Source organism: Heterocephalus glaber, unplaced genomic scaffold (assembly GCF_053883595.1).
Source record: "Heterocephalus glaber isolate CG9 unplaced genomic scaffold, H.glaber_assembly_v1.0 deba00001472, whole genome shotgun sequence".
NCBI lineage: Eukaryota > Metazoa > Chordata > Mammalia > Rodentia > Bathyergidae > Heterocephalus > Heterocephalus glaber.
Genome location: NW_028258315.1, coordinates 84582501 through 84601549, shown reverse-complemented (window position 1 = coordinate 84601549; position 19049 = coordinate 84582501). Strand labels below are relative to the sequence as shown.

Here is a 19049-nt window from a genome sequence, read left to right as displayed (position 1 = left end):
GAGAAATAATTCATTCCAGCCTCAGGGACTTTACACAAACTTTTCTCCAAGCCTATAACACCTTCATCTTATTTTACTTAAAGAAATATAAATTTTATACTTCTTCTGTAAAGTCTTCTTTGATACTACCTGTTCTCCCTTTAGATTAGTTCTTCAGGTTGCAAGACTTCTAGCAGGCCTTTGCTTTCCATTATTGTATTTATCACAACTATATGTATGAGAGGTAACAGAGTAGGAAAAAGGGGAGGGAGAGGTGTAGGGACAGGGTTAGGGCCCTTAGGTAGGGAAAAAATGGGATGAAGGTCTCACTGAGCTTTTTTAGATGTTAATGAAGAGACTAAGGGTGGAGACCTTCTCCTCTGCACAACCAGAAAGGCAAAGGCAAAGAAACTAAGCTCAGGGAGGTTCCAAGGAGCATGATCAGTATAAACCCCTTTACTTAATACTTAGGCCTAAACTACTTGTCTCATCCTCCCACCCATAATCCTAGCCTGCACCAAAGAAGACCAAAGGTCATATGACCAGAAGAAATCCAAGGGAAGAACCAAAGACAGCCATGGAGCCAAGCAGATTTCAGGAGCCTACATAAGACAAGGACCCCAATAAAAAGGGGCCCCAGAAGGCTGGGGATTTAGTTCAGTGGTACTGCACCTGCTTTGTAAGTGAAAGGTCCTGAGTTCAATCCTTAGTACTGGGAGAAAAAAAAAGGAACCCTAGAAAAGAATCCACAAGTATTTCACTTTTGAATGCTCCCTACTGCTATAGAGTAGCTACCTATCACCTCTCTCTCTCTCTCTTCCCCCTTTTTCTCTACGTTCAAATAAATGGTCTTCTCTTAGTTTGAATTTGGCTTCTTCAATTCTTTACTAATGCTGGGTTTACAATCCCTTGAGAGCTGTATGTTCCAGCAGAGTGGTAGCATGGAGTGGCATGGTGTTCACCCCTCCCCAGACATTACTGAGGGAAAGAGGAAGATTGAGGAGAGGGTTACATATATACATTTTTTAAAGTTTATTGCTACCTCTAAATTCAAAAGTACAATGAATATGCCTAGCACAGTGCTGACACAGAGAAGGAACTTATTTAGAGAAGGAAAAGTGAGACAGAATGGACTCATTAGGTCAGATTGCTACAGTGATATCTCATAAATGAAGATGATTCAGATGAATGATTATTATGCATTTTTACTTTTGACAAATCTTTTCTTTAAAAATGAGTAAAAACTGATTCAACCTAAAAAGAGTAAGAGAAACATGTTGTAAGAGGCCTCTGTGAGATGCAGGCACACAATGGGGCTTCATTATAAAATAATGAATCAGCATAGACAACCACACATGCATCACATGGCCTACAAGGTTGCCCAAAATATTGTCTTACTATGACTAAATAAGCTGATATAGAAAGTGCTATGCTGAAAAAATAGTTTGTTCCTGCTTTCTTGTGATGTCATTTCGCACCTAGCCACCTTGTTGCGCCCTCTATATCAAATAACTCAAATGACTACAACATGGGACTAGACTGATGCAGAGGAAGCTGCATTCCAAAACTCAGGACAGTTGCTTAAGTACAGGCCCTTCGAGTTGTTGGCCCTACCTGGCCTTTCACCCTAATGGTGAATGCAGATGAGGTTTGGTTTGGCTAGGGTTTATGACAAAAAAAAGAAAAACAAAAACACCCTACTGGCTTTTGGTCATAATTATAAAATGGAGCTAAAAACATGTACTCCCTGATTAACAAACAGTTGACAGCAGTATATACTGCTCTGCAGGCCTATAAAAAAGTAATGAGACAACAGACTGTGAAAGTACCAACTAAGTACCTAATAAAATGTTGGGTACACACATAGATGTCTTATCCCAGGAGTGGAGTATCCTGGGCCCCCATCCTGGCACAATGGGAAACATATCTACAGCAGAGAGCCTCTTTTTCAGCCAGGCCACTAGCCACCAAAATGACAACAGCACTGAGACCTGTGACATACATGGCCCAAAAAATTCATACAAAATAATAAATTACTAGTTATGAACCCTAGTTCCTATATAAAAAAATAAAACAAAACAAAAACCCAGCTAAGGCCTGGTATACTAACCGCTCTAGTATACACAACCCCCAAATGGACAGAGGTTGCTGTCCAACCCAATGTAGACACACTCTGGATTGAGGGTGAAACAGACAAATCAAGTCAATGGACAAAGTTACAGATAATATAGTTACTTATCATACATGAAGACGAACCTCTACATGTTTACACAAACAGGCCATGTTCCAAGGGCTGACACTCTGGTTACCAACCTGGGTGGCCCAAAACTGACTGATAGGACATCGACCTCTATGGGGCACTGAATTATGGCGAGACTTGTGGGAGTGTGGCCAGACTATAACATATAAGGTACACCATGTGTCAAGACGCAGACCTCTCCTCTCGCCAGGAAGTGATTTAACAGACTCCATGACAAGGATAATAGCCTTTCGAGGGCCACCCTCAACAATGGCACTTTGACTCCATAAAAAATTGGGGCACACAGAGCTCCATACCATACAACCTGTTGCACAATGATGACATTTAGATATGATTCCCACAAAGACAAGAACAACAATGAAGGCGTGTCGGGTGCCAATATAATTGAGTGTAATACCACAGGCACCCCATCCCCTACAGCAATAACAGGCAGACTATATTGGGACCAGGCTTCTCTCACAGGGACATATGCTCTAATTGTTGTGGATACTGCCATAGGTGTAGGCTTCCTCTACCCTTTGCCTTCTGCTGACCAGGCCCATACCATTAAGGCATTATAATGGTTGACTATAACGTACAGGATGCTAATAGGAATAGCATCTGACAGGGAAAGCTCAGATACAATAGTGGGCTAGAGACAATGACATTACCTGGCACTTTCATGTGCTCTACTGGCCACAAATTGCTGGTATGATTGAGAAATATATAATAGGTTCTTAAAAACTAAGCTGGCCTATTTGGCCCCAAAGTTCATCCAGTAGATACAGGCCTTACCACAGGCTGTTCAACTACTAAATGACCAGCCCCCTGGCATATGGGTAACAGCCCATTAGATTGCCTTCTAAAAGCAAAACTAACTCTTCTGCACATTCAACCAATGATACAGGGTCTTAAGGTGGTAAAAGGGGCTTTAATCCTTCCCACACTACAGCCTATGAGGATGGAGAGCTGATACCAATGGACTTGAAAGTCACCCACAAACACCCTGGTGAAAAATTAGATGTTCCTCTTAGAGCCATGGGAGAAGGAACTATGCTATGCCATAGAGGTACAGCCCTAGATTTCAACATGGCCCCTGAAGGCTTGCAGTATGCTCCCCACTCAATGCTGGGGCCAATATTCTTTAGAAAAAAAAAATGACATTGTGGCTGCCTGGCCTATTCCCCTAAGGATGACAGACCCGGCTCCAACCCCCTTGCCTCCAGTGACAATGGGGACACAGGTCTGGTATTCTAAACCAAAAGATAAAATAATTCCGGCCACCATTCTATCACAGGGTAAGTATGTGGCCTACATCCTTCCTAAGGGACAAAACCTCCCTATGCTCTCCCTATGGTTTCTCTTTCTATCCTGTCCTTCTGACTAGGATAATCAAAGCCAACAGCACTGTCTCCTGGACACACATGTTTGCTCATGTGCACCAGCAATCACACTGTTTCATGTACAGTGAACTCCTGAAGAACACGGCCGAAGGCCTTCCATAAAAAATTGTGCCAGTGTCTCTGCAAAATTAGATGCACTGACAACAAAACCAGACTGGATCCACCTAAGATCAGCAACACCAGACTGCCATGGTGCTGATCCGAAACAACACAACCACCTCACAAAGACTGAGACCTATGATACATAATGGGTAGAGATAAATGATGGAACATCAAACAATATTGTTAGATGTTACCCCACTATGTATTTTTTCTGTTCCCAGGACTGGGAACTGAACTCAGGATCTTGTGCTTGCCAGGCAGGCGTGGTACTGCTGGACTAAATCCCTGGTCCCCCACTATCTATTAAACAGATCAGTATGTCAATAAAAAAAAAAAAAAATCACACCACAAGATAGATTCCCCTACACTTGTGTAACGAAACATTACAGGTAAATAACACAAATTCCTAATGGGGTAGCCATAAGTTCATAGGTACAAAGCCCACTGAGTGGCCCATGGCAGATGCCTAATGGGTCTATGACACTACGAATTGACTGTACCTCCAAGTGCACTGGATGAGACTGCACCTGGAGGTTTCCTATAGTAAAGACATTATCGAGACCACTCTGACAAACACACCCCACAACTGAGACACTGTATGTCACAGATGACGCCATGTCAAACAGATGACCTGATGGTTTTCACCCATGACAGCAATGATGCCAGGGACAAAAACTATAGACCTAGCCTTCCAAATTAAATTCTAGCCCAACACATGACACAGTCCCTAACTATCACACACTGGTCTCTGATGTTGCTCATAGATAAAAACATACCAGATAAAAAAGGTGATGTTATAGAACCATATGGCTCTGGATTTGTTAACTACAACACAGGGAGACCTCTTGTGCCCTCCTACATGTAAAATGCTGTTTTATTCCTGACCACCAGGAACAAACACAAGAGGCCTTACAAAAGATGGACACAGAAGTGTCTACCATCCAGGGCTTACAACAAGATACCCTGAGCCAGTGGTAAAAATCCCTAGGATCCACCTGGCCCTGGATGGCTCTCAAAGGTGCTACAATAACAATAAAGTTAATGGTTATGCATTGTTTCTTGTACTGCTTTTGTGGGCTCTGGGAACAAGGAGCAGCCTGTGTGCCATCACAAAAAACAACAGCCCCTCAATCTTAAAAAGGGTGGGATGTAGGGGGCTTCTGTGAGATGTGTCAAAGCCCAGGTGTCTGAAGGCACCTGAGGGCACAATCCCAGGTGTTTACTGCTGGTGAACAATGGTTATATAATAATGAATCACCACAGACAACCATGGATGCTCCACATGGCCTAAAAGGTGGTCCAAAATGCTGTGTCTTACTATGTCTCAGTTAACTGATAAAAAATTACTACAAGTGCTATGCTAAAAAATAAAGTTTGTTCCTGCTTTTTTGTGATGTCTGCCTCCACACATGTTCTTTTCTTTGAGAACCTTGCTGGACTGGGCCTCCCTTCAGCCCACCCCCCCCGAAACAAGTATACAAAGATACCAAAATACCTAGGGGGACAGGGCTGGGGGGGTGGGGGTGCCACAACTGAATTCATCAGTAAACAGTAAGTAACTATAGCTCTTTACTTTGTCTTTTAAAAGAGTAACCATAATTATACTTAAATGATAGGAAACAAAACACACTTTAAAAGGAGTAAATATGGGAAGAATTAACCCTTCTTTCAGTCTCTTTATTCTCTCATTCCACAAATGCACTCCTGTGTACTTCAGTGTTACACACTGCCCCAATTTTTTTATGTGGAATACCTACATTTTCTTAAAAACTAAAGAGACAAATTTTTTTTCTCAATTACTTTCCCAAGTTCTCATTCTCAAATAATTACTTCTCAAATTCCATAATCCGGTAATAACTAAATCTGGTTTTCCCTACAATAAAGAGATAAAATATTTAAAATAGGGGGCTAACTTATTTTACTTGTTAATTATAACATACAAAGAAAGCAAAATATCTGCCTGGAACTCAATTTAAAAATATTAATTTCATTAACTAAATTCAAAACCTTGTTTCCTGAATACCAACAGCTACTAAAGTTAAAGAATTCTTCCCCTAGTGATGAGCATATCAACTAATGAGGTGGGAAAAAGGAAGGGGAGTACAAATATGTGAATAAAAAAAAAAATTTTTTTAAAAAGTGAATGAGCTGGGGAAACCAATCCAAATTCTGTTTTATAAGGAACAGAGACAAAGTGAAAATCTAAGTCTCTTCTTTGATTAAAAATATAACCCTTTCTAAAACCTGTTTCAGTGAGAAACTGCTGGTGACAAGACTGGATTAAATTTACTAACAGAGTCAGTATAGACTAGATTTTGACATGTCAATAAGTATTTATTGCTTACCTCTTCTCAGCTATGTGTGTAAATTACAAAAAAAAAGTTTGGTTAGTTCTTAACAATCCTTCTGCATTTTGGTTTCTTGTAGTACCATGCATATGTTGTTATACTTTTGTTTCTAGAATGATTTACAAAGCAGACAATCTGTAATCCTAGGGAGTCTGTATGTTTCTCTCTATATAATACATACATACTTTCATTTCACTTAAATTTGAAACTTCAAAAAATACTCCTCAAATCCAAAGTGATTCTCTCTTTTTTACCCTTACATAATCAAAATTAACACTGTATTTCCTGAAACTTGTGATAAAGTTCCCCACCCCAATGGTCAAGGGGAGGCAGAAAAGATACAAATATAAACTAAGTACAAAGTATATGTAAGTATACAGAAACAGGTCAAGAAACTAAAAGAACCACCCATTTTGATAAGGAAATAAAGTTCCCTATTGTAGAATTAGTACAACTGGGGAAGGGGAAGTGGGAGGGGTAGGGGAAAGGAAAGAAGGGAAAGGAATAAAGATGAGGAAAGAAGAAAAAATGGATACAGTCTTTGTAAATAGGGAGGGGTGGAGGGGTCGAAGGGAGGGCAGGGGAATGGGGAAAACATAAGAACTAAGATATATTATGCAAAGGTACAAATTCCCAATAATGAATGTTAGCATACTATATACCTAAAATGTACTAATAAAATTAATGAATGAAAAAAATTAGTAAAACTGCCAAAATTAGATAGCTTACATTTGTAAAATTTTCAGAGTACAACAGCATTTTTCTACATAAGGGAGAGAAATTTAATCACAGATCTAAAACAAACTGCTCAAGTGTCCATACTCCCTTCATTAATGGAAAGCCAATCAAATACACTGAAAGATGCATCTCTCTTTGGCAAGTATTCTACTACCTTAATCTTATTAAATCTATATGTAAACCAATAGATAACAAAATTTAAACCTGAACATAAATTCTGATTTAGATTCAAATTAACATCTTTTTACCTTTTCCTTCTGACAAGACCTGTAAAATCAGTAGCAACTATCACTTCATTACCTTCCCATAAGATACTGGATTTTCTCCAACACTTCAACAATGCTTCTAAGATAGCATATCTGACATAACACCTCTGCTTTTACCCAGCATTTAACAAGATAAAGAAAATACAGAAAGAAAAGAGACAATGTAAGTGTGAGAATCCATTCCTCATGAACATTCGAATTAAATATATATCTCACATCATTTTAACTATTTTTCCACATAGATATCTGACAAGATTTAAGTAACTATTTCCCTTTAAAGGAATCACTACACTGTAAGACCATTCATTCAGTGTTAACTGATGGCAATCATTAATTAATGGTAGGAGAAATCATCTCATTTAAATTAAAGTTGTACCTAAAACCAAGCACAATTCAAGGACCCAAGTAATTCAAGGTTGTTGTTACAATGATATTTTTTTAAGTAAAGGTGAGTAATTGTATATGGTTTCTGCAGGTTACTTCCACTTTTTTTTAAACCTGGATGGGCTCCCTCTGATACAAAGAAAAAAATGATGTTTTTAATCTATCTTACTCAGTATCAAATTTCTGATATGGTAGGAATATAAAGCTTAAACATTCTTCACTGCTATTACTAAACTGAAGATGGAATTGATTCATTTAACTACTTTTTAAAAAAATAATGCCCAGAGATGCGCCAGGGAGGATGAGCGCCAGGCTATGTCCCCTCCCCGCTCCATCCTCGGGAGGGCATCAGCCCCGGATTAGGACACCAGTTCTCCCAAAAACAGACTGTCCAAAGCCACGGGGAAAATGGTGAAAAATTCACCATCGCCATTGCCAGAAAAAGCGATTTATGGCTTTGTACTTTTCTTAAGCTCTCAATTTGGCTTCAGTACTGGGCAGTTGCATTGCCTGTCTATCTTCTTATTACTATAATAATCGGTTATGTACTCTTATTTGGAATTAACATGATGAGCACCTCTCCACTCAACTCCATTCATACAATCACAGATAACACGCTAAAAATCAACAGTAGAAGAAATATCAAGAGTCCATCCCAGCGTTAAGAGATATTCCTATTAATGAAGTAAACCAAATGTTTTTTCTTGCAAACAAATGACCTTACAACAAAAATTGAGTTGTGTGTAAACATACCAACATCAAGCATTTATTTCTAAGTTTTTGACAGAATAATTTTAACCATAACTATATTGACTACTGCTTTTATTAATACCCAGTATTAAGATGTAAAAATATGAAAGTTGATCTCTTAAAGTTCAACTAAATATTGAAAATGTTAAAAAATAATAAGAATAATGCCCAGAATGTGTATGTAATAATGTACATGGATAAACATGCAGGATTTTCAAGGCTGCATGAAAAATTAAACATGGAGAGAAGAAAATTCACATACTTCTCTCCAACCGAATCCATTCACAAGGCTATCACCCAACAGGTATATTCAAATGTTCTTCACTGTCAGAGTGCTGAGGTATAAACAAACATTCAGAAAGCAGGAATCAGGTGAACCTAAGGTGTTTTTATGGCCTCACCCAAGCTTGATGCTTATTAAATCCTAGTTGAAAAGCATCTGACAATACAATTGATGAAAAATTCAATGTTCATTTGAATGTGAAATCTTGTGCCTTGTACCTTATGATTTCAGCAGTGCCATGTGTTCTGTGATAGTTAAGGGCTTGTCAATGTTTCCATTATAAACTCTGGTTTTCAAGAGGTTTTTATCTTGGCCTATAAAAATAGACTCCGGTCTGTAACTTGGCATACAAAGTACTGGTATCAGCCCAAGAGAACATTTTTTTTCCCAAAGATTAAAATAAAAATCTGTTTAGTACTTTTAAGTTAACAGAGTGTAAAAAGAAAAATGGAAAGGAGAAATAGTGTTTCTAAACACACACACACACACACACTGGAACCAATGCTTCATATCTCACTTACAACTTCATGATAAATGTTCAGATGATGAGCACAAAATAAACCAATGATACCGCATAAAGAGTTTGAATTAAAAACATAATGGCATTTGCTAAAAGTCATATTTTTAACTATATAAGTACTATCTCAATAATCCCACATTTAAGAACTGTTCATATAATCAATGATAGTAAACCAAAATTATTTCAAAGATATATTTTTCTACATATATAAAAATTAATTTTTAATGACTAAATATAGATTTACTTCAGATTAGTATCAAAGATCTTCAATCCTATCCTTAATATATAGAACAAGAAGTTTCTCAAACATGACTTAAAACTCTGAAGGAATCTTTCAAATACAGTATTTTTTGTTGAAAGACATTAGTTGAGGTTTAATGTTTTTCTCATATAATATAGATATAGCCTTCAAAAATATAATACAATAATACTGCTGGAACATTTAAAATAACACATTTTGCAACAACTTTCTATGTTAAAAGCACATAAATTTGTATAATCTGCACAGAAGATAGATCTGGAAGTAGCTATCAAAATTATGTGTATATACAAGCTGCCAGTCCTCCATACCCATGGGTTCTGCATTCATGGATTCCACCAACCATGGATAGCATTTACACTGGATTAGGCATTACAAGTGATCTAGAGATGATTAAAAGTATAAAGGAGGATATGTGTAAGTTATATGCAAACACTGCATCATTTAAAAAGAACTTTGAGGATACACAGATTTTGGTATCTGCAGGAAGCACTTGAACCAATTCTCTATGGATACTGAGGGACAACTGTACTTTTAAAAAATTATTTTTTCTTATGATAAAATGCATACAAAATACAACTTATAGAATTCAATGGCATTAAATACATTTATAATGTTTTGCAACCATCACCACCATCCATCTGTAGAACTGTTTTCGTCCTGTAAAAATGAAACGTTGTGCCCACTAAACAATAATTCCTCATTCCCTTTCCTCCAACTCCTTGCAACTGCTATTCTAATTTCTGTCTCTTTGATTTTAACTATTGTAGTACTGCATATAAGTGAAATTATATAGCATTTTTCTTTTTGTGACTGGCATATTTCACTTAGCATAACTCCAGGGTGATCCATGCTATACAGCATATGTCAGAATTTCCTTCCTTAAGGCTAAGTAATAGTCCACTGTATGTATATACTATAAGTTTCTGATCTATTATTCATCTATCAATGGATACTTGGCTTGTTTCAACACTTCAGCCAATGTGAATGTTTCTATTAACATGGATACACAAATTATCTCTATCAGATCCTGTTTTCTGTTCTTTTGACTATATACCTAGAACTGGAATTACTACACGTTATGATTTGAATATGGTTTGTGCTCTCTAAAACTCATACTGAAATTGCACTGCCATTGCAGCACGGTTGGGAGGCAAGTATATAGAGGTATCTGAACCATGAGTAGATTAATGCTTTCTCTCTAAACCAAGTTCTTGCTCTCTCAAGATTAAATTAGCTTTATTTTTTCCATCTTTCTCTAGGATCCAGATGAATTAACAATGGCTTTATCAGACGCAACCACCTGGCTTTAGGACTGTCCAGCCTCCAGACCAATAAGCAAAATAAGCTTTTTTCATTATAACTTACCCGGCCTCAGGTATTCTATTACAACAACAGAAAATGGCTAAAACTCTGCATTATACGCGAATACCATTTTAATTTTTTTGAGGAACCACAGTGCTTCCCATTGTGCCAATACCATTTTACACTCCCATCAACAGTGCACAGGAGTTCCAACTTTTCCACATCCTTGTCAATGTTTGTCACTGTTTTTTCTAGTAGCCGTATTAATGTGTGAAGTGGTATCTCAGTATAGTCACGATTTGCATTTCCTAATGATTACTGATGATGAACATGTCTTCATATACCTATTGCCACTTGTATATCTTCTCTGGAGAAAATTACAACTTCTCTACATATTACGTGTAAGTATCCCTTATCAAACATTTGGGCTTCAAATATTTCCATTATCCTTGTGCTGTCCTTTTACTCTTTGTAGTTTCTTTTGATGTCCAAAATACAGGCCAGTTTATCTTTTTTGTTACTCCCTGTGCCTCTGTAAATATATTCAAGAAATCACTGCACACATGATGTTGTAAAGCTTTTACCTTATACATTCTTCTAGGAGCTTACAGCATTATGTCATATTTAGGACTCTGATCCATTTTGAGTTATTTTGAATATGATATTAGATAAGGATTTATCTTTATTTTGCATTTGGATATCCAGTTTTACCAGCACCACTTGTTAAAAATATTGTCCTTTCCCCACTAAATGATTCTGAAACTCTTGTCAAAAATCACTTGACTTTATATATGAGGGTTTATTTCTACTCTATTAATAGGTCCTTGGGTCTCTGTGTCTGTCATTATGTTAGAATCATACTGTTTTGATCATTGTAGCTTTGTAATAAGTTTTGAAACAAGAAAATGTGAATCTTCCAGCTATTTTGTTTTTCGTCAACATTGTTTTGGCAATTTTGGGGTCCCTTAACATTCCATATGAGTTTTAGAATAGCTTTTCTATCAGCAAAAACATCATTGAGATGATTGCTTGCATTCAATCTATAAATTTCTTTGGGCTATACTAACATTTTATGAAGTCTTCCATGAATATGAGACATTTCCATTCCATTTATTTATGTCTTCTTTAATTTCTTTCACCAGTGCTTTATAGTTTTCATAATATAAATTTTTCTCATTCTTGGTCAATTCCTACTTTCCTTTATTATTTAATTACATAGTTATTTGTTTGTTTAAAGTGTGTGGAACAACTGGCCTGTCACTGAGCCCATCCTTAAAGGATTCTTTGAGACAAGGTCTCCTTACGTTGTCAGGCTGGCCTCAAAATCCTGGGCTCAAGAAAATTTTGTCTCAGCCTTCTGAGTAGCTGGGATTATGAGAATGTGACTCCATGCCCCATATTTTATTCTGTTTGATCCTAGAGTAAATAGAATAGTTTCTTAAATTTCCTTTTCCGACTGTTCTTTATTAAGTGTTGGAAAAGAACTGATTTTTGTTTTGACATGTGTGCTACTGTTTTGCTGATTTTGTTTTCTAGGTCTAAAAGATTTAGAGAAAATCATTAGGGTCATTTATATATAAAATCATATTGTTCACAGAAATCATTTCAGTTGTATGTATTTCAATTTGTATGCCTTTTATTTCCTTTGCTTACATAACTGCTTTGGCTGGAACTTTCACTACTATGATGAATACAAGTAGCAAAAGTGAGCATCTTTATTCTGGTCTTAGAAGGAAAGTTTTTGGTCTTTCAACACTGAGTATGATATTTGCTGTTGGTTTTGTTTTGTTTTGTACTGGGGATTGAACTCAGGCTCTTGCACTTGTGAGGCAAGCCTGGTGTCACTGAGCTAAATCCCCAGCCCTGCTGTGGGTTTTCATATGTGGATTCCATTATGTTGAGGTACTTTTCTTCTAAGCTTGTTCGAAGTTTTTCTTTATCAGTTGAGATCATCATGTATTTTCCCTTCATCATATTAATATGGTATATTACTATAATGGATATTCATATGATGAACCAACCTTGCATTCCAAAAATAAATTCCAATTGGTCATGATGTATAAAACTGTTAATATGCTGCAGATTTATTTGAGGATTTTTCATCAATGTTCATAGATACACACACTTCTCCACCTTAAAATTACATTCTTAAGAACTTACATCAAGAATATACTTAAAAAAAAAAAAAAAAAAAAAAAAAAATATATATATATATATATATATATATATATATATATATATATACTTAAATTAGAGGCGGGGACTTAGCTCAGTGTTTTGGTACCTGCCTCGCAAGCACAAGGTCCCAAGTTTGATCCCTGGCACCAAAAAAAAAAAAAATATATATATATACACACACACACACACACACACACACACACATATATATACACACACACTTAAATTACATATTTATATTAAAATATTTCTTATTGAATTTTTTATAATAGCAAAACTTAGTGTACCAATTTAAGTTTCTATCAACTGGAGATGGGTCAAATAAATTAGTACAGCTATATTACAGAATTACTGTATTGCTATTAAAAAGAAAGAAGGAAAAGATAAAAGAATGATGTACTGATACGGAAATACTTCCAGATTATAAATGACATGTGAATATATTTGTAGATGGAGAAACAGATTTGTATTTGTCTTTATATACATAAAACTGTCAAGAATAATCCACAATAAACAAGAGATTAATGATTTCTCATAAATATAATGCAATAATTTATGGTGATATTCCTGATCAATTATCAGCTATCAATTCAGCAGAAGCACAAAAAGCTACTAATACATGCAACAATTTGGACAAAATCTCAAAGGCATAAATAATGCTTCTACAAGGTCTCATACTGTGGAATTTCATTTACATGACATTCTTAAAGACACAGAACTAAAGTGAAGCATAGCCATTTTCAGAGATTAAGAATGGGGACAAGATGTGACCACAAAGAGATAGAATGAGATACTTTGCATGAATATGGAACTGTTCTTTATGCTGATTGTAGTAGTTACAAGACTTTATGCATGGGTTAAAATTTCTATAGTTATATGCACAAAAGTACCTTTTACTATTAATTACATTTAAAATACAAAAATAAAACAAAAAATCTAAGTATCAGTGCTTACTTCAGGAGCACATATACTAAAATTAGAATGATGCAGAGATGGTTAACATGGCCTAGTGCAAGGATGATATGTAATTTGTGAAGTGTGAAGTGTGCCATATTTCTACAATGGAGTAGAACTCTGCCATAAATAAAGATAAACTTGAATCATTTCTAGGAAAATGGACGCACTTTGAGACCATAACTTTAAGTGAAATAAATGAGACACACAAGCTCAAATATCATGTGGCTCCTCTTGCATGAGAAACCCAAAATACAAATAAAGAACAAAATAAAAGATAGATAATAGGAAATTGGGAGATAGATCTTTTGCAAATAGGAGAAACACAAAGAGATTGAGGGAACAGGGGGAGGGGGAAGGGAAGGTGATGAAAAAAGAATTAAGATGTGTTATGTATGTGTATCAATTCCCTACCAGGAATGTAATCATTATGTACTGCAAACATGTACTGATAAAAAATAAAAATCAAAAAAATCCCAGTATCAAATATTAGAACCAAAAGAATATTACAAAGGAAAAAACACATCTCTACATATGCCCCTATAATTACCTGATGTTCTAAAACTAGATACTGTTTCTATATTTAGTCCTATAGTTATCAAAAATTGGTATATACATCAGAATGTCCTGGAAACCTCATCCAGAAGGACTCCTGAAATTTGCTCTCAACTTGCCTCAAGCGCAGCTGCAGAGTTGCTATCCTTAACTTTCTCCCAGGTAATGCTGAGCCATTAGTCCCAGGACAACCCTTTCAGAACAACTGATCTAGAGAAATAACTCACCTCTTCAAATTTTAACAAAGAAGTTCACCTGTAACTACTGCAATATAAATGTAATATAATTATTTTCAGTAATATTTAGATAATTATTTTTTTAAAAAAAACTAATGAAGTGTGGGTGTTGGGGTGGAAGGTGATATAGATTATTCCAAACATGGTGAAAAATGAGAAAGAGAGATAAAGATTTACTTAGGTGTGCTTTTCAAATTTTGCCTCTTATCTCCCATTTCTACCACTAGATGGAAACCAATACAATGATTAGTTAGTTACCAAACTGTCAACACAAATTGAAAGATAATAAATTTAGGTGAAAATTACGCCATGACATTCAATACAAAGGGACAAATAACTGTGGGTCCCTATACTGACATTAACTGTAAACTAACAATATTTATTTTTGATTAATTGTGTATGTCACTAGCTCTTGACTTATAAACTACACCAACTTCAGACAAAGCTTTTATAAACTGACTTGCATCCCTGCCAAATTCAAATGTTGAAGTCCTAACTCCAAGAGCTTAGAGTGTGACTTTTTTTGGAAGATACGGCCTTTACAGAAGTAATAGGTTTAGAACAGTGTCAATATGGGTAAAACTTAATTAAAAATGAGTTGTTTCCTTATAAAATTTGGGAATTTGGACATGTATAGAGGGAAGACAATGTGAAGATACAAAGAGAAGACAAAAACCTACAAACCAAGGACAGTCCTCAAAGAAATTCTCCTTCACAGACCATAGAAGGAATCATCAACCTTGTAATATCAGGATCTCAGACTGTGGCACTCAGTTCGTGGTACTATGTTAAAGCAGTCCTAGCAAACCAATAAACAACATATTGTGTCATATCCTGAGACAACAAAAATGAAAAGTATTTGCCTTCAGGAAGCCTGCAGTTCAATGGTTTACTAGTTAAGAGAGAGAGAATATTCGTTAGTTAATTAAATGTTAGCATTTTTTTTCAAAGTTTACTGACAATTCAGTCAGCAATAAAAGAGACACCAACACTAAATTCTGCTTTGTTTGGGGTTTTTTTTTGGTACTGGGGGTCGTCTGCTTTGGGTTTTTTTGCCACCATCTCATTTAAAGCACTCATTATTTTCTGCTTAGTCCTTCGCACAAACCTTCTAGCTGGTTTCTCTCTCTCTCCAAACTGTCATCCATATTCCTAACAACATTAATATAATTCCCCTGCTCAAAAATTTTTTTGTTTGTTTGTACGTTTGGTACCAGGGATCAAACTCGGGACCTTGTGCTTGCAAGGCAGGCGCCAGAACCAAAATGTTCTAATATTTTAAAAGAAGACCTTTTCTCCAATTCAAGGCAAAGATATACCTAATTTTAAACAAATTACTTAAATAACTACTATAGTTTGTACCTAGCAAACTGAAATATCTTTAAAATGATGATTAATTACAGTGAACAGAAAGAGGAGCAATAGTAGTATGAATTATTGTTAAATACACATGAGCATAACCACAGCACCTCAAATAATCCCTACGTCAGCAAGGACTAATTATATCAAATTCTGAGGTAGGAAGAGTACAAAGTGATAGTTATTCTTGATTTGTTAGTGCTGCATAAAACACCTATGGACTATCACAGTAGTCCTGTCATGGAAACAATATCTAAAGTTTCCAAATTTATAAATGATCTACTCATAGGAGCTTGTATTTTATAAACTTCATTTCATATTGCACATTGGGTTTACAAACATAGCCTCAATTACAAATAAAATTTAACTTTGAAATTTTTGTCATTTTATTATCCAAGCTCTCAACTATTAAATTAACATTTTTATTGATATATTTATCCATTTGTTTTATGTTTATTTAGAAACAGGATTCAACTGCTAGGGACCAATAATTGTCGTATTAAACAATTCTTTCATTCTTTAGGATTTCTTATCTCTTTCCCATCCTCTCCATATGGTCCATGGTTATTCAACCAGACTGCTGGTATTCCTCAATTATATTACAAGTAAATAAATTTCATACCTTTAAATATCATTAAAGAATATTTCTTGGTCACACTGTACATAATATTCTAGTATCATTATTTCTGTTAGGTCCCTGAGAGAACATCTCTTATTAATCCTACAATTAAACGATTCAGCAACCAGCCACACTATCTTTGCCTTTTTACAGTTCCAATCAGTAGCAGATCTAGGTGTAATCAACAGCAGCAGGGGGCTTTAGGAAGCAAAACAAAACAAAAACAGTAGGAATCTTTACAAGAATATAGTAATTGATACAAGGGAACATTACAGGCTATTTTAATCCAAGTTAACCTGAAATCTTAGAGTCTGATTTTACAATCAGAAGTGAAATAAGGAGGACAGCTTTTAAATATCTGAAAATAGAATAAATTTCAAACAGTTAATAAGGTTAAAATGAAAAGGGACTGTTTTCAAAATGAACCTCTTAGTCTCAGAAGGGTTACTACTTCTATTTTGGTTATTTAGTACCCATTTAGCTGACAAATTAAAGCCCTTCTTACCTCCTATTGCTACCATACCTAACCAATTTCATCATTATATACTTATAAAAATTAAAGCATCTCAGAGAATAACATGCAATATTCTTACTCCTCTTAACATTTAAAATTTTACCAGCAACATCAGGACAGTCTTAAAATGTAGTTTAGCAAAATGTTCCCATTTCTTTCATTTTCCTATTTTTGACTTCCCAGTGATAGTTAAGTGTTATGTCTCAAAAATATCCAGTAACACAGTGATTTATTTACAACTGTAGTATGATGTAATGACTATAAATTTTAACTACACAAAAATTCACAAATGGAAATGTTACCATAGTAACAACCTGATCACTTTGCACAGGAGGATAGCTGATATCATGATGTAATTTTATAGCTGTTTACTGTAATGTGGGCAATGAGATCTACAAAACAACAATTCTTCTACTTCCTCATTCTGCTGATAAGAACAAGATGTGATGAATGCAGCTAAGTTTATAATCATGTTAATTTTTTCTTTAACTTTTAAAAAAATTTTACAAAATAAAAAATATTAAAAACTAAGTTGGCTAATATTTCAAATATCTAGTTATAGAACTTTGTATTTGACATACAAAGTGTCAGATTTTCACACAGCAGTACAAAACAAATGTACCTAATGGCAACTGCATCTATGTCTGAAACACTTCTAAACTTATTCTTCAACTACTCTACAGTGCTTAAAAATACAGGAAGTGGGAGGGAAGAAGAGGGGAGGGAAGAAGTGGACTGAGGAGGGAGTACATCTTTTATCCAGCAGGTACATTATTAAGACATGTTAACAAAAATATTACCTATCATCTGCATATCAATATTTGTCTTTAAGACATGCTTAATGTTTCTAGACTTTTTTTAGCTACTACTGAGGGAAAGAAATGCATTAAATGGAAACCAGACAGAGACTGCTGCTATTAATTTGTCTCTCCATGGAAAAAAACCTCACATTATGATTAAAGCTCAGAATATAAGGACAATTTACACTGAAATATAACGCCGTTCATTTAATCTGATATAATGAAACACACACACACACACACATATATAGTAAGCTAGAAAAACAAACATTTAAAATAATCACTTTCTTCACTCATTGAAATAATAGTCTTAGGGAAATCTGATAGGACTCTCCAAATATTTTCTACTTATTCTATTGAAAACTGTTTTAAATAGTAATAATTTCAATAACTTTGGTTGTTAAGTTTAAACCACTTCTACAAATGATATTTTTTATTATTACCAAGTGGCAATTTCTTTTCCAGATCTGATTTGTGCTACTATAGAAGAGGCAGTCATTTCAGTTCTGTGATGGGCAGGATGACTATTCATAAAATATTTAAAAGTAAAGGACTTAAAAATTAATCCTTGTTAATTTTAAGAAAATTTTTTTCTACAATATATGCATAAGAGTAAAAATACAGACAAACAGGTGACTGGTAAGAGAAATAAGCTTGCAGTTTTATGACAAGTTACCCCCAAAACTCACAATATCAGCATTCAACAAATATGCAACAGGTTGCAGCCTTCACTCACCCGGTTTTATCTTTCTACAAAATAAATTATAATATTAAAAATACAATTAACTCATTTAATTTTACTTTCCAACCTCTACTCATTTTCCCCAAGCTTCCTATAAAATAATCTAATGTGAAGGACAATGACCTCAAGGGTATCATATAAATTAGTATTTCATTTACATGGGCAACTTAAATCTCTTAAATCACTGAGTCTATTTCTTTCTGTGCTTTGGAATTGTCTAAATTATTTATCAGGAAAATATTTTATACTATGAATACATTTGAGTGGTAGGATTCCCTACTAAAACTGGGCCATTTAAAAATATGAATTTTTCCATTATCTTGCTAATTGCTATCTGCATATGCTTAAGATCCTGATCCCACTGACTAATTTTAGATCCATAAATCAATCTAATATAATGCAAAACTGCTAAAAACAGCCACATTTATCTAAATTGAAACATATCTATAAAAGTTTACACAAAATTTAATAAATATTAAAATTTAAAATGTAAGTGTACACATAATAAAGTACTTT

The 19049-nt window shown here is 35.0% G+C and overlaps 1 protein-coding gene, 1 non-coding gene and 1 pseudogene across 13 annotated transcripts in view; 2 read left to right on the top strand and 1 right to left on the bottom strand.

Annotated features, from left to right (window-relative positions):
• Positions 1–19049, bottom strand: part of Tbc1d5 (TBC1 domain family member 5) — a 630984-nt gene that overhangs the window by 415349 nt on the left and 196586 nt on the right. The gene's annotated exons all lie outside the window — the stretch shown is intronic.
• Positions 7755–8207, top strand: LOC110345674 (phosphatidylinositol N-acetylglucosaminyltransferase subunit P pseudogene; annotated as a pseudogene).
• LOC147826447 (U6 spliceosomal RNA) lies at positions 13701–13812 on the top strand. Its single transcript, XR_015439671.1, has one exon. It is a non-coding gene; the product is annotated as a U6 spliceosomal RNA (small nuclear RNA).